The sequence below is a fragment of the Dipodomys merriami genome, unplaced genomic scaffold, assembly GCF_024711535.1.
Source record: "Dipodomys merriami isolate MVZ:Mamm:240054 unplaced genomic scaffold, mDipMer1.0.p SCAF_25, whole genome shotgun sequence".
Classification (NCBI taxonomy): Eukaryota; Metazoa; Chordata; class Mammalia; order Rodentia; family Heteromyidae; genus Dipodomys; species Dipodomys merriami.
In genome coordinates, this window is record NW_027203937.1 from 8805354 (window position 1) to 8827626 (window position 22273).

Sequence of the window (22273 nt, forward strand, 5' to 3'; positions counted from 1 at the left end):
GTCAAGGTCTCATACTTCCTAGGCAAGTGTTCGATCACAGAGCCATACATCTAGCTACTTCATTTATTTGAAAAATATATGTAGGGGCAATGGTATAGCTTAGTGTTTACCTAGTATGAGCTTAGTTTACCTAGTATAAGCTTAGTGCTTACCTAGTATGTGCAGAGACCTTGGTTTGATTACCCAGAATTTTTATCATCATCATCATCAACAATAACAGTACAAGTACTTGGTGGGAAACAAAACAAACTCTCCACTTGCCAGGCACCAAACCAATGGCTTCATGCCTGTAATCCTAGCTACTCTAGAAGCTGAGATCTGAGGATCTCAGAAAATGACAGAGGTGGAGCTGTGGCCTTGAGCACAAAAGCTCAGAGACAGCAGCCAGGCCCTGAGTTCATGCCCCAGGACCCATACATACAAAACAAAACAACCCTCCGACAATCCTAAAGACTATAGAGTATATGTCTCTCAACCAGTGTAATCCCTTGTCCCTAGTTTACCTCCTTAGAAGTGATCATCTTTTCAATCCCTTATATCACTGCAGAGCTATTTTCAGATGTAACATATATATGTGTATACATATCTTTAAGTTTTATGAAAATGATAGTATACTACATATACTGCTCTGTTCTTTGCTTTTTAAATTTATTTTCTGGTGATACTTTTATATCAATATAGATTGCATCTATCTTTCTCCCTCCGTTCCCCTTCCTTCCTTCCTCCCCCCCTCCCTCCTTCTTTCTGTCATGGGGCTTGAACTCTGGGCCTGGGCGCTGTCCCTCAGCTCTTCAGCTTAAGGCTATCACTCTACCACCTGAGCCACAGCACCACTTCCACTTTTCTGGTGGTGTATTGGAGATAAGAGTTTCATGGACTTCCCTGCCCAGGCTGGCTTTGAACTAGGATCCTCAGATCTCAGCCTCCTGAGTAGCTAGGATTACAAGTGCGAGCCATCAGCACCCAGCTTCCTTTCCCTTTCCCTTTCCTTTTCCTTTTCCCTTTCCCTTTCCCCTCTCTCTCTGTCTCCCTCTCTGTCTCTGTCTCTCTGTCTCTCTCTCTCTCACCTTCCCAGCCCCATATAGTTCATTTTCAACAAACATTTTTTTAAGATAGGATCTCCCTGTGTAGCTCAGGCTGGCTTCAAACGTAATATCCTCCTACTTCAGCCTCATGAATGCTGGGATTCCAGGTGTGTTCCATCACACTTGGTTTCTATTCGTTTAAAAGTTACTTATGGAGTACTTTGTTTAGAAATTTGCCCCAACCTAACCTAATGACAGGAAGTTAAAGAAACTAATAAAAGAAAGTAGTTAGAATGTAACAAACTGGTGAGACATAGCATAGACATGATCCCTATAATAAAAATGAGTCTTACAGGGTGCTGGTGGCTCACACTTGTAATCCTAGCTACCCAGGAGGCTGAGATCTGAGGATCGTGATTCAAAGCCAGTCCGGGAACAAAAGTCTGTGAGACTCTCCAATAAACCACCAGGAAACCAGAAGTGGCACTGTGGCTCAAGTGGTAGAGCGCTAGCCTTGAGCTGAAGAGCTGAGGGACAGCACCCAGGCCCAGAGTTCAAGTCCCAGGACAGACAAAAACAAACAAAAAAGTCTTTAAAGATATTCAAGCAAGCCAAGTTGATTCATAATCCAATATGTGTTTGGAGAAGCTCTGGAATATATGGAAGATAAATTGGAACTGACAAAACTATATGAAAGAAAAAAAAACAACAGTAAGTTGAAAGGTTGTTGCAATCCTGAACAAAGCCATTGCCAGAGAGTGAAGATGATGAAACCTATCTGAAAGGCATTTCATAATGAGAATCAAAAGCACTTAATAGACAGTGGTATAGGTGTGTATTTCCAGCACCTGGAGTCCAAGGATATAGAGTATTCAAGGCTAGCATGGGCCACATTGTGAGGTTGGGACCAACCTGGGCTGGAGGGCAAGACCATTTCTCAAAAAACAAGTGAAATGGAAACAAGAAGATTTTCTTTGCTGCTGTTTTTGTTTTCTTTTCTTTTTGTCTTGTTTGCTCCCTCAACTGTCTATGGGAGGGTAAGGGGGAGGGGCACAAAAATGAACAAATGCAGCAGTGGTATTCTCTAGACACTGTGTTGACAAATGAACTTAGAGCTTGTGGGTGGAAGTAGGAGGGAAAAACTGGAAGAGGTGGATGATGTTGTTCAAAAAGAAATGTACGCATCACCTGACTCTGTACATCACCTTTATAATAACAATAAAAAAATTAAATTTGTTTTAAAAGATGCTAAGCTGTAAGTATAACATCACCTATCTTTGCAAATAGTATGTTGGTTTGAAAAACACTGGAAGAGAATGTTAAAAAGGAATGACTAATTATAATTATTCCTCAGAGATGCAATTTGGGTGAGTGACTGTTGCTTATTGATACTTGGCAAATACCTTCTATACCTTATAGAAGGTATTTCACTGGATCTTTCACCCAGTGGAAACCCCAATAATTAAAAAAAAAAAGAAAGAAAACCAACCAAGCAAGCAAATAAAGGAACTTGATGAGCCAATAAATGTCACACCAAAGGAAAGAAAGATTTATTTTGTCAGAAAATATGATATCTGACATTACTAAGTCCTATTAAGTAAAGGTTTGTGTTAGCTACATATATATTTATATGTATGAAAATTTCAAATGACTAAAAATGCATATATACATATTGTATTTGTTCAGTTTTTACAGTAGTCCTAATAGAGAAAAATTACAATAAATTTAAATATGAAATGGGTACTATCTACTCACACCAGTAATCCTAGCTACTCAGGAGGGTGGAATCTGAGGATCAAGGTTCAAAGCCAGTCTGGGTAGAAAAGTCTGTGAGACTTTTATCTTCAATTAACCAGCAAAAAGTCAGAAGTGGAACTGTTGTTCAAATGCTAGAGCTCTAGCCTTGAGCCATAAAGCTAAGCCATAGCACAAGGCCTTGAGTTCAAGCCTCAGTACTGGCACGCGCGCGTGCACGCGCACGCGCACACACACATTTCAAATAGGAAAAAAAAACTAATTAGGAAATTGCCATGAACAAAAACTAAAAATAAAAATGATTGGATTTCTCAGAAGGATTTATAATGGAATTTAGAGTTTGGCACAAATGAAGACAAAACTCTTTTTCTAGTTTAAGCAATCTAGACTTAAATAAAACATTAAAGGGAGAAAAATTGTCTTTACATCATGCAAGGAAGCAAATTACTCATATCACTTCCAAAGCACCAGGGGTTTGTCCCTGAGCTATCATGTCATCATTACAGTTTAAATATAACAATTCTCAGGAGATACTCTTATAATCCACAGCTCTCTCCATTCTAAGTTGACCAGAGTCACCTCTTTACAGTAAAGAAAACCCATACTCCCCCACAAAGAAAATTCCACTGTCTCCTTTCTTCCTTTCTTTTTTCCCTCTTTCTCATTACTCTGTAACCCATTTGGGAAAAACCTGTCAACTTGACTTAAGACTTTTGGTAATATAAATATAGTCATATTCAAATATTACTTAAAAGTGTCTCACCAAGAAGATAACATCTGGGGCTGGGAAGGTGGCTCAGTGGTAGAGTGCTTGCCTTGCATGCCTGAGGCTCTGGATTCGATTCCTCAGCACCACATAAGCAAAAAGAAAAAAGCCACAAGTGGCGCTGTGGCTCAAGTGGTAGGTAGAGTGCTAGCCTTGAGCTGAAGAGCTGAGGGACAGCACCCAGGCCCAGAGTTCAGGCCCCACGACTGGACCCAAAAAAAAAAAAAAAGAAGATAACATCTTCACTATATATATATATATATATATATATATATATATATATATATATATATATATACACATACACACACATACTGTTAAATCAGATGGGGATTGTGAACATATTATTAGCAAAATGACTTTAAAAAGGTAATGGACTGTTGAAAGAAGAAAAGTTTGATTATTTGGAACTGTAAAAGTAGACTGTATCATTGGCTATCTTGAAGAACTCATATGTTTATATTCTACTCTTAACACTTACCTACTTGTTAGCTTCCTTTTATATGTGTTATTAGTTTTTATTCTCAGCCTTTTCAGTGGATAAATTCCTCCATTATTGTAACTGCCCAGTGTTTGCTGAGCTTAGCGAGATAATTGTTTGCTTGACTGCTTACTATTTTGTTCCCAAAGCAAATTATTTACTTGATATAGCAAGTCCCTAAAGAAGACAGTTCAAAACAAAACAAAACAAAACGAACAAAAAAAAACCACTAAACCAGAATGTAAATATTAACAAGAATATCTAATAATGAATCAACAAACATTAATTCCCCAGGAAGTGGCTTACATTGTAAGGTACAGAAGTGACAAAATAACTCTTTAGTTTCCTAAATAACACAGAGCTACAGTTTCAAATTTGCAAAACTGGGATTTGGACAAGAGGGAACTTGAATAGAATGTAGTGGTACAGTCCTGTAACCCCAACACTCAGAGTTCAGAAGCAGGAGGAGGATCATAATGGGGGAGAAGCTGGGGCTTGATTTGATGCCAGATCATATAAACAAACAAGAAAGAAGGGGTCAGAGTCCCTAAAGGCTCCCATCACCTTTGAAACCACCTGAGGAGTGAGTAGCAGAGGAATAGAGAACAGATTTGTTCTATAAAAGAATCCAGACAAAAGACTAGAGGAGAGAGTCTACCAGGAAAGACTTTCTAGGAAAGTCTTCCCTTTCTTTCAGCTTCCCTAGAGAAGGGTGTGGATCTTGATTATTCAAGTTTCCTAAGGGCCTTCATCAGTACCTGACAAAGAGCAAGTTTTGTGACATGAACTGAATAAATAGAATAGGCTGTCATGGGAGGTATGAGTTCTGTGTCACAGTTAATTCTATTTAAAGGCTCTGTAATTGTGAGATATATATATATATATATATATATATATATATAATATACATATTATATATCTCACAATATACATATTATATATATATATATATATAATATGTATATAATATGTATATAATATATATATATATATATATATATATATATATATATATATATATATATATATATATATATATATATATATATGCTAGTCCTGGAGATTGAATTTAGGGCCTGAGTACTGTTCCTGAGCCGCTTTTTGTTCAAGGCTAGCACTCTACCATTTGAGCCACAGAGCCACTTCTGGCTTTTTCTATGTATGTGATACTGAGGAATTGAACCCAGGGCTTTATGCATGCTAGGCAAGTAGTCTACCATTAAGCCACATTCTCAGCCCTGTGATTCTTGTACTCTAAGATCTCCAAGGAGTTTTCAAACTGTCACCATAATAAGATCAATCTGCTCTCTACCAGATACTTTACCTACAAAATCTGTCTCTAATCTTACTTATCTTTTTCTCTCTGACTTTGCTGCCACTCTCCTAACTCAAGATGGCATATTTTGAAGTGAATGTGACTACTAACGAGATACCTAAAGGCTCCTTGATTCTACTTTTGCACCCACTGTAATCTCATAGTTCTGTGATGAGCTATCCCTCCTGCTCAAAATCTTTTGGTAGGAAAAAATAAGAGGAATAAAAACTGGGGTGGGGGATGTTAAATTATATTGTTTTGTTTTTTGTTTTATTTTATTTTGTTTTATTTATTATGGGGCCTGAACTCTAGGCCTAGACACTGTCCCTTAGCTCTTTTTTTTCCTTTTTTTTTTATTGTGAAAATACTGTACAGAGGGGTTACAATTACATGGGCAAGATAATGAGTACATTTCTTATCAAGCATTGTAGCTTCTTCCTTTGTTTCCCCTTCCCACCCCTTCCCATCCTGCCCCCACCCTATCCTCCCTCACCCAATCTCTCCCCCCCCCCCCCCCCCCCCCCCCCCGCCCCTTAGCTCTTCAGCTCAGGGCTAGCACTCTACCACATGAGCCATAGTGCCACTTCTGGCTTTTTTTTTCTGCTTATGTAGTGCTGAGGAATCAAACCTAGGGCCTCATGCATGCAAGGCAAGTGCTCTACCACTGATCCACCTTCCCAGCCCCAAATTATATTCTTTATAGTGATATACTTGCTTACCTGGAGAAAAACAACAACTAAATAACTATTACAAATAGGAAGATAATTCAGTTCTGTAGTTAGTGAAATGTGACTGTGTTCATGTGATCTTCTGGGATGGGTGCTTTCAGTTTGGTTTCAAAATTAACTCACAAAAAAGTTAATATGTCTTGATCAAGCAAACAATGACTTGTTTAGTAATAAAATGAGTCAGAGGCATGGCTCAAGGGTTAGAGTCCTTAGCAAGCATAAGGCCTTCAGTTCAATCCCCAGTACTACCTCCCCAAAATTAACATTAATGTAAATAAAATAATAATAAATTAAAAATAAGACATTAGCATAGGTTGGATGCCAGTGGCTTACAACTGTAATCCTAGCTACTCAGGAAGCTGAGATCTGATGATCACAATTCAAAGCAAGCCCAGGCAAGAAAGTTAATGAAACTCATCTCCAATTAACCACCAAAAAGCCAGAAGCAGAGCTGTGGCTCAAGTGGAAGAGTGTTACTCTTGAACAAAAAAGCTCAAGGACATGCACAGACTCTGAATTCAAGCCACACACACACACACACACACACACACACACACACACACACAAAAAAAAAAAAAATCAATCAATCAAGGAAAAACCTATATAGAAATAAGCAATGTGCACAAGACCCACATGAAAATACTAAGGAATGAAAGAATTTCAGCAATTAGAAAGGCAGCTATATTCATGGATAGGAACTGTCAGCATTAGAAATAGAATCTATAAAGTTTGATCAATAAAAGTCTATTTTTTTGAGAATTAGATAAGCCAATTCTCAAATTCATGGAAAAGAAAAAAACCACTTATTCATTGACTACTTATTCAACGATGGTGGAAGAAAAAAATCATTTGAAGAAAAAAATCAGCTTGAAGCTATTTCTCATACTCTGTACCAAAAATATTTTTCAGATAAGTGAAATAGTATTTTTTAAATTAGGAATTTTTAAATTTCAGAGTACAAAAGAAGCTGTCATTCATAAAATGGTTATATATATATATTTAAAAAACCAAGAATAGAGGCTAAAAAAGAGGCTAAGATAAAAGACTAGACTTAAAAGTGAAATTGGTAAGGCTTGGAATGTCATCTTAGTAGTGGAACTAACATGCCTGAAGTTCATGGATTTGATCTCCAGGACCACCTCTCTGCCTACACAAAAGGGAATTGGTGGGCTGGGAAGGTGGCTCAGTGGTAGAGAACTTGCCTTGTATGTATGAGGCCCTGGGTTCGATTCCTCAGCACCACATAAGCAGAAAAAAAACCCGGAAGTGGCACAGTGGCTCAAGTGGTAGAGCACTAGCCTTGAGCTGAAGAGCTGAAAGACAGCGCCCAGGCCCAGAGTTCTGGCCCCATGACTGGACCCCCCCCCCAAAAAAAAAGGAATTCTTAGATAAAGAGTAGATACAGGTAAAGGGGTTAGGGGATGAAAAGGAATGGTAAGAGGAAACAAAGGAGGAGGCAACAATGTTTGATAAGAAATGTACTCATTCTCTTGCTCATGTAATTGTAACCCCTCTGTATGGTATTTTCACAATTAAAAAACAAGGGTAGAGACACAATTAAAACTTTAAAACTTTAAAAAGTGAGCATCAAAAGTGTCAAATACTGAAGAATAAATTCACTCCAAAAAGTTTAAAGTTGCTACATAGAAAACTATAAACTTTACTGAGAGAAATTAAAGATCTAGATAAAAGTCTATACCATTATCATGAATTAGAAGAATCAATTACTGAAAGATGTCAACTCACCCCAAATTATCTTTCAATTCAGTGCCAATTGCAATCCAAATTCCAAGAAGACTTTGTTTCATTTATAAGACTTCATACACTGATTTAAAAATTTATAGCTAGGGCTGGGAAGGTGGCTCAGTGGTAGAGCACTTGCCTTGCATGCATGAGGCCCTGGGTTCGATTCCTCAGCACCACATAAGCAAAAAGAAAAAAGCCAGAAGTGGTGCTGTGGCTCAAGTGGTAGAGCGCTAGCCTTGAGCTGAAGAGCTGAAGGACAGCGCCCAGGCCCAGAGTTCAGACAAAATAAATAAATAAAATTAAAAAATAAAAATTTATAGCGGTATAGAAAGGACCAAGAATAGGGAAGCCAGTTTTAAGAAAAAAATAAGTACAAATAAATGCACCCTCATAATCCAAGATTTACTGCAAAGCTATAAAAACTAAGCCAGTATGGTAATGGAGCAAGAATACAAAATAGAACAATGGAATAGAATGAAAACTCCTATGTAACTATCTGTATTATAAGAAAGGTGGAATAGGAGAAAAACATAGTCTTCCAATCAATGGTACTGGATCCTATGTGGAAAAAAGGAAATATAAAAACTTAATTCCAAATGTGGAAGATAGAATAATAAAATTTATTGGAGACTATCCAGTGTGAAATAGATGAAAAGTTCCTAAACATAATTTAATAAAACACCACTGCACAGGTAATAATAGGTAATTTGACCATAATGAAATGAACAACCTCTATTCATCTATACATATCATTAAACTGTGAAAAAAAAAACAAATCACAGAGTGTGATAAGACATGTATCTAACATAATCTTGGGGCTTGAACTCTGGGCTTGGGTGCTGTCCCTCAGCTCTTCAGCTCAAGGCAAGTGCTCTACCACTTGAGCCACAGCACCACTTCCTGCTTTCTGATTTATTGAAAATAAGAGTCTCACAGACGTTCATGCCTGGGCTGGCTTTCAATGGTGATCCTCAGATCTCAACCTCCTGCGTAGATAGGATTACAGGCGTGAGCCATTAGTGCCTAGCAAGACTCAGATTTTATATATATAGGAAAAAACAGTGACAAATCAATAAGAAAAAGAGCAAAACCATCTAATTTTATAAATGAGCAGGTTACTTGAATAGACACTTCACAGAAGAAGATATCTGGATGGCCAATGAACATGAGTATTGAGGGAAATATCAATCAAATCCACAGTGTGATACCACTGAATATCCACCCAAATTAGGAGGGAGGGGAAGAGGAAAAGAAGGAAAAGGAGGAGGATGAGGAAGAGGAGGAGGAAGAAAAGAGTGACACTGATTAAAAAATATATATACTGTACTTATAAACTGATGTATTGAATTGAAACTCTTTTGAATAAAGATAATTAAAATAATAAAAAAAGAAAAAAGGAAGAAAGTGGGGGCAGGAGAGATGACATATGTTTGTAATCCTAGCAATCACTTAAAAGGCTAAAAAGATTTGAAAATCAGCTTTAGCTACACAGCAAAACTCTACCTTAAAATGAAACAAAACAGTGGAGGTATGGCTCAAATGATAGAGTGACAGTTTGGCAAGCAAGCTGGAACTAGCTCAAAGCACTAAGTTCAAACCCCAGTACCACACACACACAAAAAAAAGACTTTCAAATTTCACCTGATACCAATGGCTCATACTTGTAATTCTAGCTGCTCAGGAGACTGAGATTTGAAAATTGAGGTTCAAAGCTAGACTGACAGACAAATCTGAAACACTTATTTCCAACTAACCACAAAAAAGCTGGAAGTGGAGATGTGTGCAAGTGGTAAAAGAGCAGAGAAAACTGTGTAAGAGCTTAAGATTCTGACTTCAAGCCTCAGTACTGGGGATAAAAAGGGGAAGAAATGGAAAAAAGAGGGCAAACAACATCAATGGTTGGTGAAGATATGGAGCAATACCTCTTCATATAACCAATAGGGAAAACTCTGGTATTAGGTATGAAAATTGTGCATATGTGTACATCTAACCCAGAAACTCTGATCCTAGGAATATACCCATCAGAAATGCACATACAGGGCTGGGAAGGTGGCTCAGTGGTAGAGTGCTTGCTTTGCATGCATGAGGCCCTGGGTTCGATTCCTCAGCAGCACATAAGCAGAAAAAGCTGGAAGTGGTGCTGTGGCTCAAGTGGTGGAGCACTAGCCTGGAACTGAAGAGCTGAGGGACAGTGCCCAGGCCCAGAGTTCAGGCCAAAACAACAACAACAACAAAACAGAATGTGCATCAACCAAAAAAAACAAGTCAGGGCTGGGAATGTGGCTTAGTTTCAATACCACATAAACAGAAAAAGCCAGAAGTGGTGCTACAGCTCAAGTGGGAGAGTTCTAGCCTTGAGCAAAAGAAGTTCAGAGACAGTGCCCAGACCCTGAGTTCAAACTCCAGGACTGGCAAAAATAAAAAAAAGCCAGAAAGGTCCATGAGAATCTTAACTCTAATTAACCACCAGAAAACCAGAAGTGGTGCTGTGGTTCAAAAGAGAAGAGGGCTGGCCTTGAGCAAAAGTGCTCTGGGACAGTGCCCAGGCCCTGAGTTCAAGCCCCATGGCCAACAACAACAACAACAAAACCCTCAAGTATATTTACAGCAGCATTTCACTGGGGATGACAAGACCTCACCAGCCTTCTCCTTCCCCCATAGTTGGAATAATAGACACTGCCATCACACCCAGCTATTGGTTGGAATGAAATCTCCTGAATGCTTATGTCCTACCTGGCCTCAAGCCATGATACCCCCTTATCTCTGCTTCCTAAGTAGCTAAGATGAAAGGAGTGAGCCTCCATGCCAGAAAGCATTCAGCATTCTTTTTTCTTTAAAAATTTAAACTTTATCTTACATTATATAGGAGTCAACCTTCTTAATATGAATGGAAAAACCAGAAACAATCAGCATCACCACAAATGCTAGAATAAATGAACAAGTGACATAACAAAACAGTATACATACAATGAAGAAATTAATATACAGAACATATTAAATGAAAGAAATCAAACTGAACGAATGCTGTTTCCATTATCCCATTCTTGTAAAAAAAAACAAGCAAATTAAACTACATTGTTAAGAAATTATTAGGAATTATGTCTTTTTGATTTTTGTCAGTCATGGGGAGTGAACTCAGTACTGTCACTGAGGTCTTCTGTGCAAGGCTATTGCTCTACCACTCTAAGCCACAGTGCCACTTCTGGTTTTCTGGTGTTTAATTGGAGATGAGTCTCACAGACTTTCCTGCTCAGGCTGGCTTTGAACTGTGATCCTCAGATCTCAGCCTCCTGAGTAGCTAGTATTACAGGTGTGTACCACCAGCACCTGGCTTTCTTCTTCTTTTTTAATAGTCTTGCTATGTAGACTTAGCTGGCCTGGAACTAATTCTCTTATCTATCTCTGTGTGTCCCTCTGTCTGTCTCTATCTCTATATCTCTTTCTATAATAATACTTGGGTTTGTTCTTACCACATAGATGCTCTACCATTTGACCCATGAGCTCAGCAACCCTGGCCTAAAACTCTCAATTCTCCTACTTCAGCCTCCCAAATTCCAGAATTCTATATGGAGTATGTCACCACACCATTTTCCTGTTTATTTCCTGTACAGTACTTTTCACAATTTACTTGCTTATTTATTTGATGACATTTTCTCTTCTTCTGTAAAATATAAGCTTCTTGAGGGTGGGGATTTAGTGTGCCTTTCTCATTGCTATGTCCCCCAAGTTCTCACAAAGTCGTGGCCCATATGTATTTCTTAATAACTGTCTTTTGAATATGCAAACACATAAGGAATATGTAAATAAGAAAACAACTGTCTATATTTAGAACAAGGTTCAAGTATATACAAGGAACCAATGGCATCATTATCTGGAAGTTAAAAAGGATATTTGTCCTTATGTATTATGAGCCTAAGAATGAAATACTCAGCATTCAGATGTACTATCCAATCTATGTCCCTACAAGATCCTTTCTTTTTCCTGGGTAGTCTGACAAGTTACTGAAGAAAAAAAAAAAGAAATGTAAAAACAGACCACCAGCACCAAATGGAGTTCCTTTGATGTCCTAATCAGAGATGGCCTGAAGTGCCTTGTTAAGGGACATTAAAGATGCTTGACTTTTGAAACCTGGTAGTTTGTACTTGAAACAGTTACAGCTATGTGGGAAGAGGAGAGAGTGAGTGAGTAAGTGAATGAGTGAGTGGCTTCCTCTGGGCAAAGTATGCCATATGTCCCACCTACTTGTCCATTTACTTTATTATTTATGTGTGTGTGTGTGTGTGTGTGTGTGTGTGTGTGTGTGTGTGTGTGTGTGTGTGTGTGTGTGTGTAAGCAGGTTTTACAGTAAAATAAGGGCAGGAGAGAATAAAAAGACACATATAAAATTTGGAAGTGAAGAACTTATAGAGGCAGAGGGCCAATAAGTGCCAAGTACTTTAAGTAACCCCCAGGAGTCTGCCATTTAACAGATGGGGGAATGGAGTTACGGCCATGACTGACAGCCTCATCCTGGTGCCATGGCTCATGGAGTTCACAGTGGTGTCTGTGAAAAGCTCTGGAAACCAGAATGCATATCTGATTCTTGATATTTTTCATATTTTATCAAAAGAACATTGTATACTGGTTTAGAGATTGCCTCATAAAATCTTTAGCTCATATTATGGATAATGAATTTTTAATTGTATATTAGGTGGTGATATCTGATCTAAACAACTGATCTCTCCCATCTCCAGGTTTTCATCAGAGAACAGTAACTGTTGCAATAAACAATACCTATATTGCATAGACTTCACACAGTAAGAGTTAACATCTGTCATGTCTTAGTCCACAGCAGGGTGGAGGGAGGCTGAGAAAGTGAGAACTTAATAGTTCTGCTTCATCTTGTAGAAGATGAGGGAAAAGAGAGCATGGAGCAAGAGAATGTATCCTAAGTCAGACTTAGAGGCCATCCAGATGGATCCCTATGTCTGACTACAAAAATGCAGGCTTTTCATGAGGTTATGAGAAAAAGGGAACTGTTTTGGTAAGCTAGTTAGTACTTGCCCACTAGTATTGTTAACTATAAAGGTTTTGTTGGCTCTCCTACTGAGTCAATGTATGGAGAGACACAGTGACAGGTCAAAAAAGAACCTTATTAACAAACTGGCATAGTGGAAGACTGTAGACACTTCTATTAGCATCTTACTCTTTGCCCTATAGGAGAGTCATTGGTTACTTAAGGGAAGGTATATGGATCCCAGACAAGTGGGACCCTCAGTTGTCTACTGTTTCAAAAAGTAAACTTTAGCCAGGTGCCAGTGGCTCACACCTGAAATCCTAGCTATTCAGGAAGCTGAGGTCTATGTATGGCCATTCGAAGTTGCCCAGGCAAAAAAGTCTGAGAGACTCTTATTTCCAATTAAACACACACACACACCAGAAATGGATCTGTGGCTCACGTGGTAGAGCACTAGCCTTGAGTAAAAGAACTCGAGGACAGCATCTAGGTCCTGGTTTCAAGCCTCAGGACTGGGCACACACACAAAAAGGTAGCCTCTCTAGAGTGTGGGCTGTGGACATCTTATCTCACTCTCATAAGTAGGCAAGAGTCCAGACATAAATGATAGGATTATGTGTTCATTCCAGTAACTTGTGTCTGTCGTTTGTTTTGGCCACCATTTCTGGCAAGCACCCTTCCAGGTGTGACCTTCTCCATAATGCAGGACTAGAGAGCATGCAGGAAGGGAGTGTCTGTGTATTCCTTACTAACGTTAGTGTAGAGTTAATCTGTAAAAGATAGACTTTAGTGGGCAACGAGTCCTTAAGAAAGCTGGCAGAAGGAGAAACTTGTGAGAACCAACTTTTGATGGTGTGTGCATCCAGTACCTTGAAGTGTAGTACTAAGTTTGTAAGGAGTTTTATTTAACTCAGCATCTGTATGCATGTAGAAAGGGTTTGGCATTACTGCCAAACGTGAGAATGATTAATACCACAAGTGAGGTGAGGTGGTTCTAGTACTGATCAGTCTCATGTTCTAAGAAGTTGTTGGTTTCCCAAAGTTGGATAGCAAGAATTGGGATTAAATCTCACTCCAATTTATTAAAATACTAGAATACATTTCATTGAGGCATTTGACAAATGTAGGTTTTGCCCTTATACAGACAGGTCACAAATTTTCTTATTGGACTAATTTCATTTGTCATTCATAAAGGAATCTGATCCAATTATTGCTTAGGATAGGAATAGTTATTCCTACTTTGTAGCTGCAGGTCCTGTTGCTTAGACTAATGATCTCCAAAGCGGAGTGTGTATGACAGCCCATGGAGGTGCCATAAGAATTTTTATAACTTCTGCTTATGTTGTTATTCATTAAAAATTGTATTCTAATATGAGTCCTGGTGAGAGGTAGAGAGCAGGAGGATCATAGTTGGAGCCTAGCCAGGACAAAAGTTTTTGAGATCCCCATCTCAACATAAACTGCTGTTTGTGGTAGTGTGTCTGTTACCCTAGCAGTGGCAGGAAGTGTAAGTAGGAAGATTGAGAGGCCAGCCTAAGTAAAAATTGTAACCTATTTCAAAAATAACCAGAGCCTAGAGGACTGGAAGTGCGGCCATGAGTAGTAGATGATCTCTCCAGCAAGTGTGAAGCCCTCATTTCAAACCTTAGTACTGCCAACAAACAAAACACTTCAGTTCCATTAACAGGGATGTGAGGTGGGCATCTATCTTCACATTGTCCTTTTTTTTGGCAGTCAGATGAAGTATATATAGAAGCCTTTTCTCTTTCAACATTTTGCAACAACATAGTTGTTGCAATTTAGAAAGAGATGTATGGGGGCTGGGAATGTGGCTTAGTGGTAGAGTGCTTGCCTAGCATGCACGAAGCCTTGGGTCCAATTCCTCAATACCACATAAACAGACAAGCTGGAAGTGGTATTGTGGCTCAAGTAGCAGATCACTAGCCTTGAGCACAGAGAGGACAGAGCCCAGGCCTGAATTCAAGCTCAGGGATGGAAGGAAGGAAGGGAGGGAGGAAGGGAGGAAGGGAGGAAGGGAGGAAGGGAGGGAGGGAGGGAGAGACGGAGGGAGAGAGAGAGAGAGAAATGTATGGTTTGAGAAAAATCCAATTTGACTGAATTAAATTTCACAAAGTGAACAATTATTTAAGGCAATTGCTGGAAAAACCTATAAATTAAGCCGGGCGCCCATGGCTCACGCTTGTAATCCTAGCTACTCAGGAGGCTGAGCTATGAGGATCACGGTTCAAAGCCAGCCCAGGCAGGAAAGTCTGTGAGACTCTTATCTCCAATAAACCACTAGAAAACGGGAAGTGACGCTGTGGCTCAAGTGGTAGAGGGCTCTTCTTGAGCTGAAGAGCACAGGGACAGTGCCCAAGCCCAGAGTTCAAGCCCCACGACTGACAAAAACAAAAACCTATAAATTAAAGGTGATATATGGTACAAAAATATGGCAAAACTGACATTTGTACTTTGTATGAGCGCCCCATCAGTCATATTTGGAAGTTAAACACAATAATTAGGCCACTGCAGCTGGGCACTTCTGGCTCACACCTGTAATTCTAGCTATTCAGGAGGCTGAGATCTGAGGATCATGGCTTGAAGCCAATTCCGGCAGAAAAGTCCATCGAGACTCTTATCTTCAATTAATGCCAGATGTGGCACTGTGGCTCAAGTGGTAAAGTGCTAGCCTTGAGCAAAAGGAGCCCAGGGACAGTGCACAGAGCCAGAGTTCAAGTCTCAGGACTGGCAAAAAACAAAACAAAACAACAACATTGCAGCTCAGTGCTCACACCTGTAATCCTAGCTATTCAGGAGGTTGAGATCTGAGGATCAAATTTGGAAGCCAGCCCAGGCAGGAAAAATCTAAGAGATTCCTACTCCAATTAACCACAAAATGCTAGAAGTGAAGCTCTGACTTCAATGGTAGAGCACTAGCCTTGAGCAAAAGAGCTCAGGGACAAGCACCCAGGCTCCAAGTCCAAGTTCTGTGACCAACAAAAACAAACAAAAAAAACCTGATGTATCAAATCTGACAAGCTGACCAAAATCACTAAAAAAAAAAAAAACTGTTTGAATATTAATTTATATCAACTATTTCACAAAGTAGAAAAACCACAGTATGATTTTTCCATGAGTTAAAATAATTTCAATTTCATTTTACCCTTTCAGATTGTATGCCTACATTTTGTTATGCATATCTGTGCTCTTAAAGTACTGTTTATATATAACTTGTAATGTAATATACATATAGAGGAGAATATGCTCAAATTAAATATACTTTGAAATTATTGATATAGAACAGTTTAAATTACCAGTTGAGAATCTAGTCTGTGAGAACCATGATGTCTAGTACTTAAAAAATAATGTAGTAAGAGTGGGTTGCTATAATTAATATCAGACTTAGTTCCAATGTCCTAGGAAGTACAGATGATTCTGAAACAGATAGACTTTTCTTTCTTTCTTTCTTTCTCTTTCTTTCTTCCTCTCACTTTCTTTCCTTCTTTCTTTCTTCTCTCTCTCTCTGTTTCTATTTCTATTTTTCCCTATCTTCTCCCCCCCCCCCACACACACATTACATACATACATACCTCAAGTAAACAATATATAATCTGGTCTCTCTGGAGACCGTGTTATTGCTTGCAATTATAAAATCTGCTGCAATTTTATGATAGAATTAAAAGGCATTGACTTGAGGAATTCCAGAACAGCCTTCTTCTCATCTTTCCCTTTTAGTGTAACTTGTAGAAACTCAGGAGGAACTCCTTTAACTCCTCATAAGGGCCTTCTCACCCGAAGCTACATTGTAAGTACTACTTCTCATGAAGATTACCTTCCCTCCACCCTCAAGGTCCACCTTTCCTGCTCCATGCTCTCAAGCACACAGTATAGAGCTCAACCATGATGCTTTGAACATGGTTTTCTGTCTGTGTCTGGGGTCCTGCTGAGTAACAGGCTCCAGTGGTGACAAAGGCTAGTTCATTTATAGGCTTTGGAGTTAGACATTGCTACTCTATGATCTTAGCCTTCAACTTCATCTATAAAGTGGAGATATAATTTCCTAGGGTGATTTTGAATTCTTTTTTTGGGGGGGGGTTCTTTTTGCTTATGTGGTGCTAAGGAATCAAACCTAGGGCCTCATGCATGCAAGGCAAGCACTCTACTACTGAGCCACCTTCCCAGCCCCCCCTAGGGTGGTTTTGAACACTTAATTAGTATAGCTTTTAAAATCTATTTAGCTCATGTTAGGTGCTCAAAGAAAGCTATTGTAATTTTCTTCGTCCCTCCCTCCTAAACAATACACTATATAGCCGTTTGAATGTTTGCTGAAACAATGATAATCCAATTATTTTAAGATCTAAGATTCTCTTATAAAACATAGGTTTTCATTGGAGAGAGACTGGATAAATAGGACTATCTTAAAATAAAAAGTTTCTGCACAGACAAAGAAATAGCAACCAAACTAAAAAGAAAGCCCATTAATTGGGAAAAAATATTTACCACCAAATATCAGACAAGGGTCTAATATCCATTAAATACCGGGAACTCAAGAAACTAACCTCTCACAAATCTAACAAGCCAATCATGAAATGGGCAAGGGAACTAAAGAAAGACTTCTCAGAAGAAGAGATAAAAATGGCAAAGGAATACATGAGGAAATATTCATCATCCCTGGCTGTAAAGGAAATGCAAAGAAAAACAACACTGAGATACCACCTTACTCAGTCAAAATGGCCCACATCATAAAGTCAGCCAACGACAAATGCTGGAGGGGATGTGGAGAAAAAGGAACCATAAATGCATTGCTGGTGAGAATGTATACTAATACAATCTCTTTGGAAAACAGTATGGAGGTACCTCAGAAAGCTAAATATAGACCTCTCCTATGACCCAGCCATACCACTCCTAGGCATCTACCCTGAACAACAGGAACCAGTATACAAAGACACACGCACCTCCATGTTTATTGCAGCAGTGTTCACAATAGCCAAGATTTGGAAACAACCCAGATGCCCCACTACTGATGAGTGGATCCAAAAATTGTGGTACCTATATACAATGGAATATTATGCAGCCATTAGAAAGGACAAAATAATGGCATTTGCAGGGAAATGGATGGAACTAGAGCAGATTATTTTGAGCAGAGTAAGCCAAGAACAAGGAGACAAATGGCACATAGACTCCTTGATATGTGGATGTTAAACCAAAATACAAGAAGATATGGCAAAGTAACAGGACTCAAGAAACAAAGGACAGCCACCCATTTTGTCATATCATTGCTAAATGACTCCATGTTCTTGACCATATATATGGTAGATATATGCACCCAATGGAGGGAAGCCAGGAGGAGGAACAGAATAAGTGGGAACAGCCTACACTAAGCAAAATGTAAACATCACCCAATGTGGAAGAAATCATTTGTATTGTCAAAGCTCATAGAATTCACAAACTGTATATACCATGATAATGACAATTTGCCTTGTGAAGGTTAAAATGTGTTTGTAACTTTAACTATCACTCTTCCACAATACTGTGAAATATGTGAAATTTATGTAATCACCTAATCTCAGTTAAAGAAAAAAGGTGAGAGAAGGGATGGGTTAGGAGAGATGGGTGGCAATGTTGTCAGACACTTTGTACTCATATACTGTTTTTTAGAATTGGAACTTTTTGTACAACTACTTAAAGATAATAATAAAAAAATTTAAAAATCCATTTACAGAGGAAAAAAAATAAAACAGGTTTTCGTTGAGTAACAACTAACTTTTTTTTTTTTTTTTTTGCTAGTCCTGGGGCCTGGGAGCTATCCCTGAGCTTCTTTTGCTCAAGTCTCACACTCTACCATTTGAGCCACAGCTCTACTTCTCGATTTTTGATAGTTTATTAGAGTCTCGTAGACGTTAACTGCCAGGACTAGCTTTCAACAGCATTCCTCAGATCTCAGTCTCCTGAGTAGCAAGGATTACAGGCATGAGCCACTGGAGCTGGGCTAATAACAAACTCTTACATGTTTAGTACATCAGGCCATGGTATATGCTTTCCACTCACTTTTGCTTAATTCGTACAGCTACCACATAAAGAAAATACCAGCAGAATCCCAAGTTCACATGTGAGAAGAGAGTCCTAACTGACCCATAGTTTAATAATGAAAATGAGATTGGAATTAGAACTTTCTGACTCTAGGACCTATCTACATTACTGAAGAATACTTAAGCCTAAGTGAAAAACCAATTTTCTGCCTTGCTTAGAGCAGGCCCTGTGATTTTTATTAACCCAACCCAGAACAAGCTGTATATGAATTCAGAGCTAATGCTGCCTTAGGGTGTTATAAGTATCTCATGGAGACCCTCCTGTTACCTCCCCCAACAAGCTGTGTCCTCTAAAAGCAAAGTATATAGCAGTGCCAGAAATCAGACCCTTTGAAGTATACAGCCCATGAAATGAACCTGCCTGGGCTCTAGTCCTTCTGAGTCAATGGGCAGACAAAAGGCCAGAGGCTCAGATGCAATAAGTTCCTAAACAGGTCCAACCACAATACCTCTACTCTCTTTGGCCTCTCATATCCTTCCAATTCAATTTCACCACAAGAAATCTATAAGGGAATGTGCCACAAATCTCAAAATTAGCATCTTGATTCCCCTTGGTGCCTTCCTCACTGATTACACAAGGTACAGCAACCCTTCACAAGTGGCCATGGGAATGAACAGTAATTCAAGGAGCTTCAGCAGTATATTAGATTTTGGATTCAAATCAGCCAGGGTTCGAAGTCTCAGCTTTGCAACATTGCTGCACACCTTGGCAGCAGTTAAGTTTCTGCTTTCCTGTAACAAATTCAGTATGACAATATTAACCGAATCTTACAGAGCTGTAAGATTAAAGAAGAATCATGAATGAAATGCAACAAATGCTAGTGTCTTTGCTCAAAGTGAATATTCAAATGTTAGCCATACTGTGTACCCTGGGGAAAGTGAACCAGAGATTTTCTCACTCTCTAGCCAGAGAGTTTATGTGAAAATTAAAAAGCCCATGGCTAATGGGTGCTTGTAATCCTAGCTAGGTAGGAGGCTGAGATCTGAGGATCATGGTCCAAAGCCAGCCCAGGTAGAAAAGTCCAAGTCTGTGGGACTTATTTCCAGTTAGCCAGCAAAAGAGTCAGAAATGGGGCTGGGAATGCTTAGCATGTATGAAGCCCTAGGTTCGGTTCCTCAGTACCACATACACAGAAAAGGCCAGAAGTAGCGCTATGGCTCAAGTGGTAGAGTGCTAGTCTTGAGCAAAAGAAGCTCAGGGACAGTGCCCCTAAGTGCCCCAGGACTGGCAAAAAACAAAAACAAAAAAAGCCAGAAGTGGAATGTGGCTCAAGGGGTAGAGTGCCAGCCTTGAACAAAAAAACTAAGGGAGAGAATTCTGACCTGAATTCAAGTACAGGCACTAACTAACTAACTAAATAAAAAATTTTAAAGCCCCTTGCACATATTTAAGTGTTCAAAACATTACTTTAGTTGACCAGCAAACCCCCTCAAGGTTTCCTACTTTGAAATAATAGTAAACAACTGGAGTTTTTTCCATCACAAGGTTAGTTGGCACATAGTACTGCTGTGGTATACGAAAGAGAAAAATGATCCTGGAGCTTTGATAAGCATCCAGATAGCTGTTCTGGTTAGAGTCTAGTAGACTTCCAAGATTCCGAGTCAGACCCAGTCATACCACTTCTAGGCATCTACCCTGAACAACAGGAACCAATATACAAGGACACGTGCACCTCCATGTTTATTGCAGCACTGTTCACAATAGCTAGGATATGGAAACAACCTAGATGCCCCACCACAGATGAATGGATCCAAAAATTGTGGTATCTATACACAATGGAATATTATGCAGCCATTAGAAATGACAAAATAATGGCATTTGCAGGGAAATGGATGGAGCTAGAAGGAATCATGTTGAGCGAGGTAAGCCAAGAACGAAGAGACAAACAGTACATGGTCTCCCTGATAAGTGGATGATAAATCCAAAATGTTAGGTGATATGACAAAACTAACAGAACTTAAGAAACAAAGAACTCCCACTCATCTGGTTGAACCACTACCAAATATCACCATGCTGCTGATCACATATATGGTATATAACATGTGAGCACCGTTATATATTACAGACTGTGACAGACAATTTGCTCCAGGAAAGTTAGAATGAACTTGTGACTTTAAATGAGCATCATTATTCCACAATACTGTGAAATTAATTTCCGGAAATTAAGTAATCACTTAATCACAATCAAAAAAAAAAAAAGAACCTTGGGGAAGGGAGGGAGGGAGGGGATGGTAGGGGGAAAACAATGGAGGGGGTAACAATGTTCAAGAAAAGTGTACTCATTACCTCACTCATGTAACTGTAACCCTCTGTATAGTATCTTTACAATAAAAAAATTAAAAAAAAAAAAAAAGATTCCGAGTCAGAGAAAGGCCAGATAGGTATTTAGGCAACTTGGTAGTGTACTGGCATGGTTTAACCAGTTTTATTTTACCCTTACAATTTTGTGGAATGTATCATTTTAAGAATTACTTGTAATACTTGTTTTACCTGTTTTTTCTTTTCCATTATAAGCCAAGACCTTTTTTTTTTTTTTTTTTGTCATTTTTCTTTACTAAGATTCACAGATAAGGGAACTGGCCTAGAAGAGTTCCAAGTGAAAATCAGTAAGGAGAGTGGTAGAACAGGAAATAGAAATCATTTCATGTAGAAAGCCAGAGACAGGTTACCAATATGAGGCAAACTTTGGAACAAACCTTCATTTCTTCACCTATAAAACTGAATAATTTATACTTCAAAAACGTAAAAAAGAGAGTATATATTATTGGATTTCTGGCTATAGCACATATTGATGAACATTTAAGCAAAATGGATGTCATTTCTCTCACAAAAAGAACACAGTTGGGGATAGAGACATACCCAGTAGCACACACAGAACCATACAGAACTGTAAGTGAATGAAATGTCTCAGCTATCCAGATGCCCACATGTATTTCCAGGGATGAGTTCTTAATTCGGAGAATGGATCACAGAAGAGCTGGAAACATTCCAAAATGATGCATTTTGCACAAATATAGATGTGGAGGTTGTTAGGGAAAGGAGGGAATTTGGCTGTTTATGTATATAGTGGTGGGGAAATTAATGTATTAAATGAGTCCATAGCTTTTATAAACTTGTGAGAGGTTCATGGACTCACAACATCAAGAAATTCTTCTAGCCAGGCGCTGGTGGCTCATACCTGTGATCCTAGCTACTCAGGAGGCTGAGCTCTGAGGACTGCTGTTAAAAGCTAGCCCAAACTGCAAAGTTCATGCGATTCTTATCTCTAACTCACCACCAGAAAACTGGAAGTGGCATGTGGCTCAAAGTGTTGTGCAAGAGAGTTCAGGGACAACATTCTGGCCTTGAGTTCAAGCTCCACAACAAAAAAG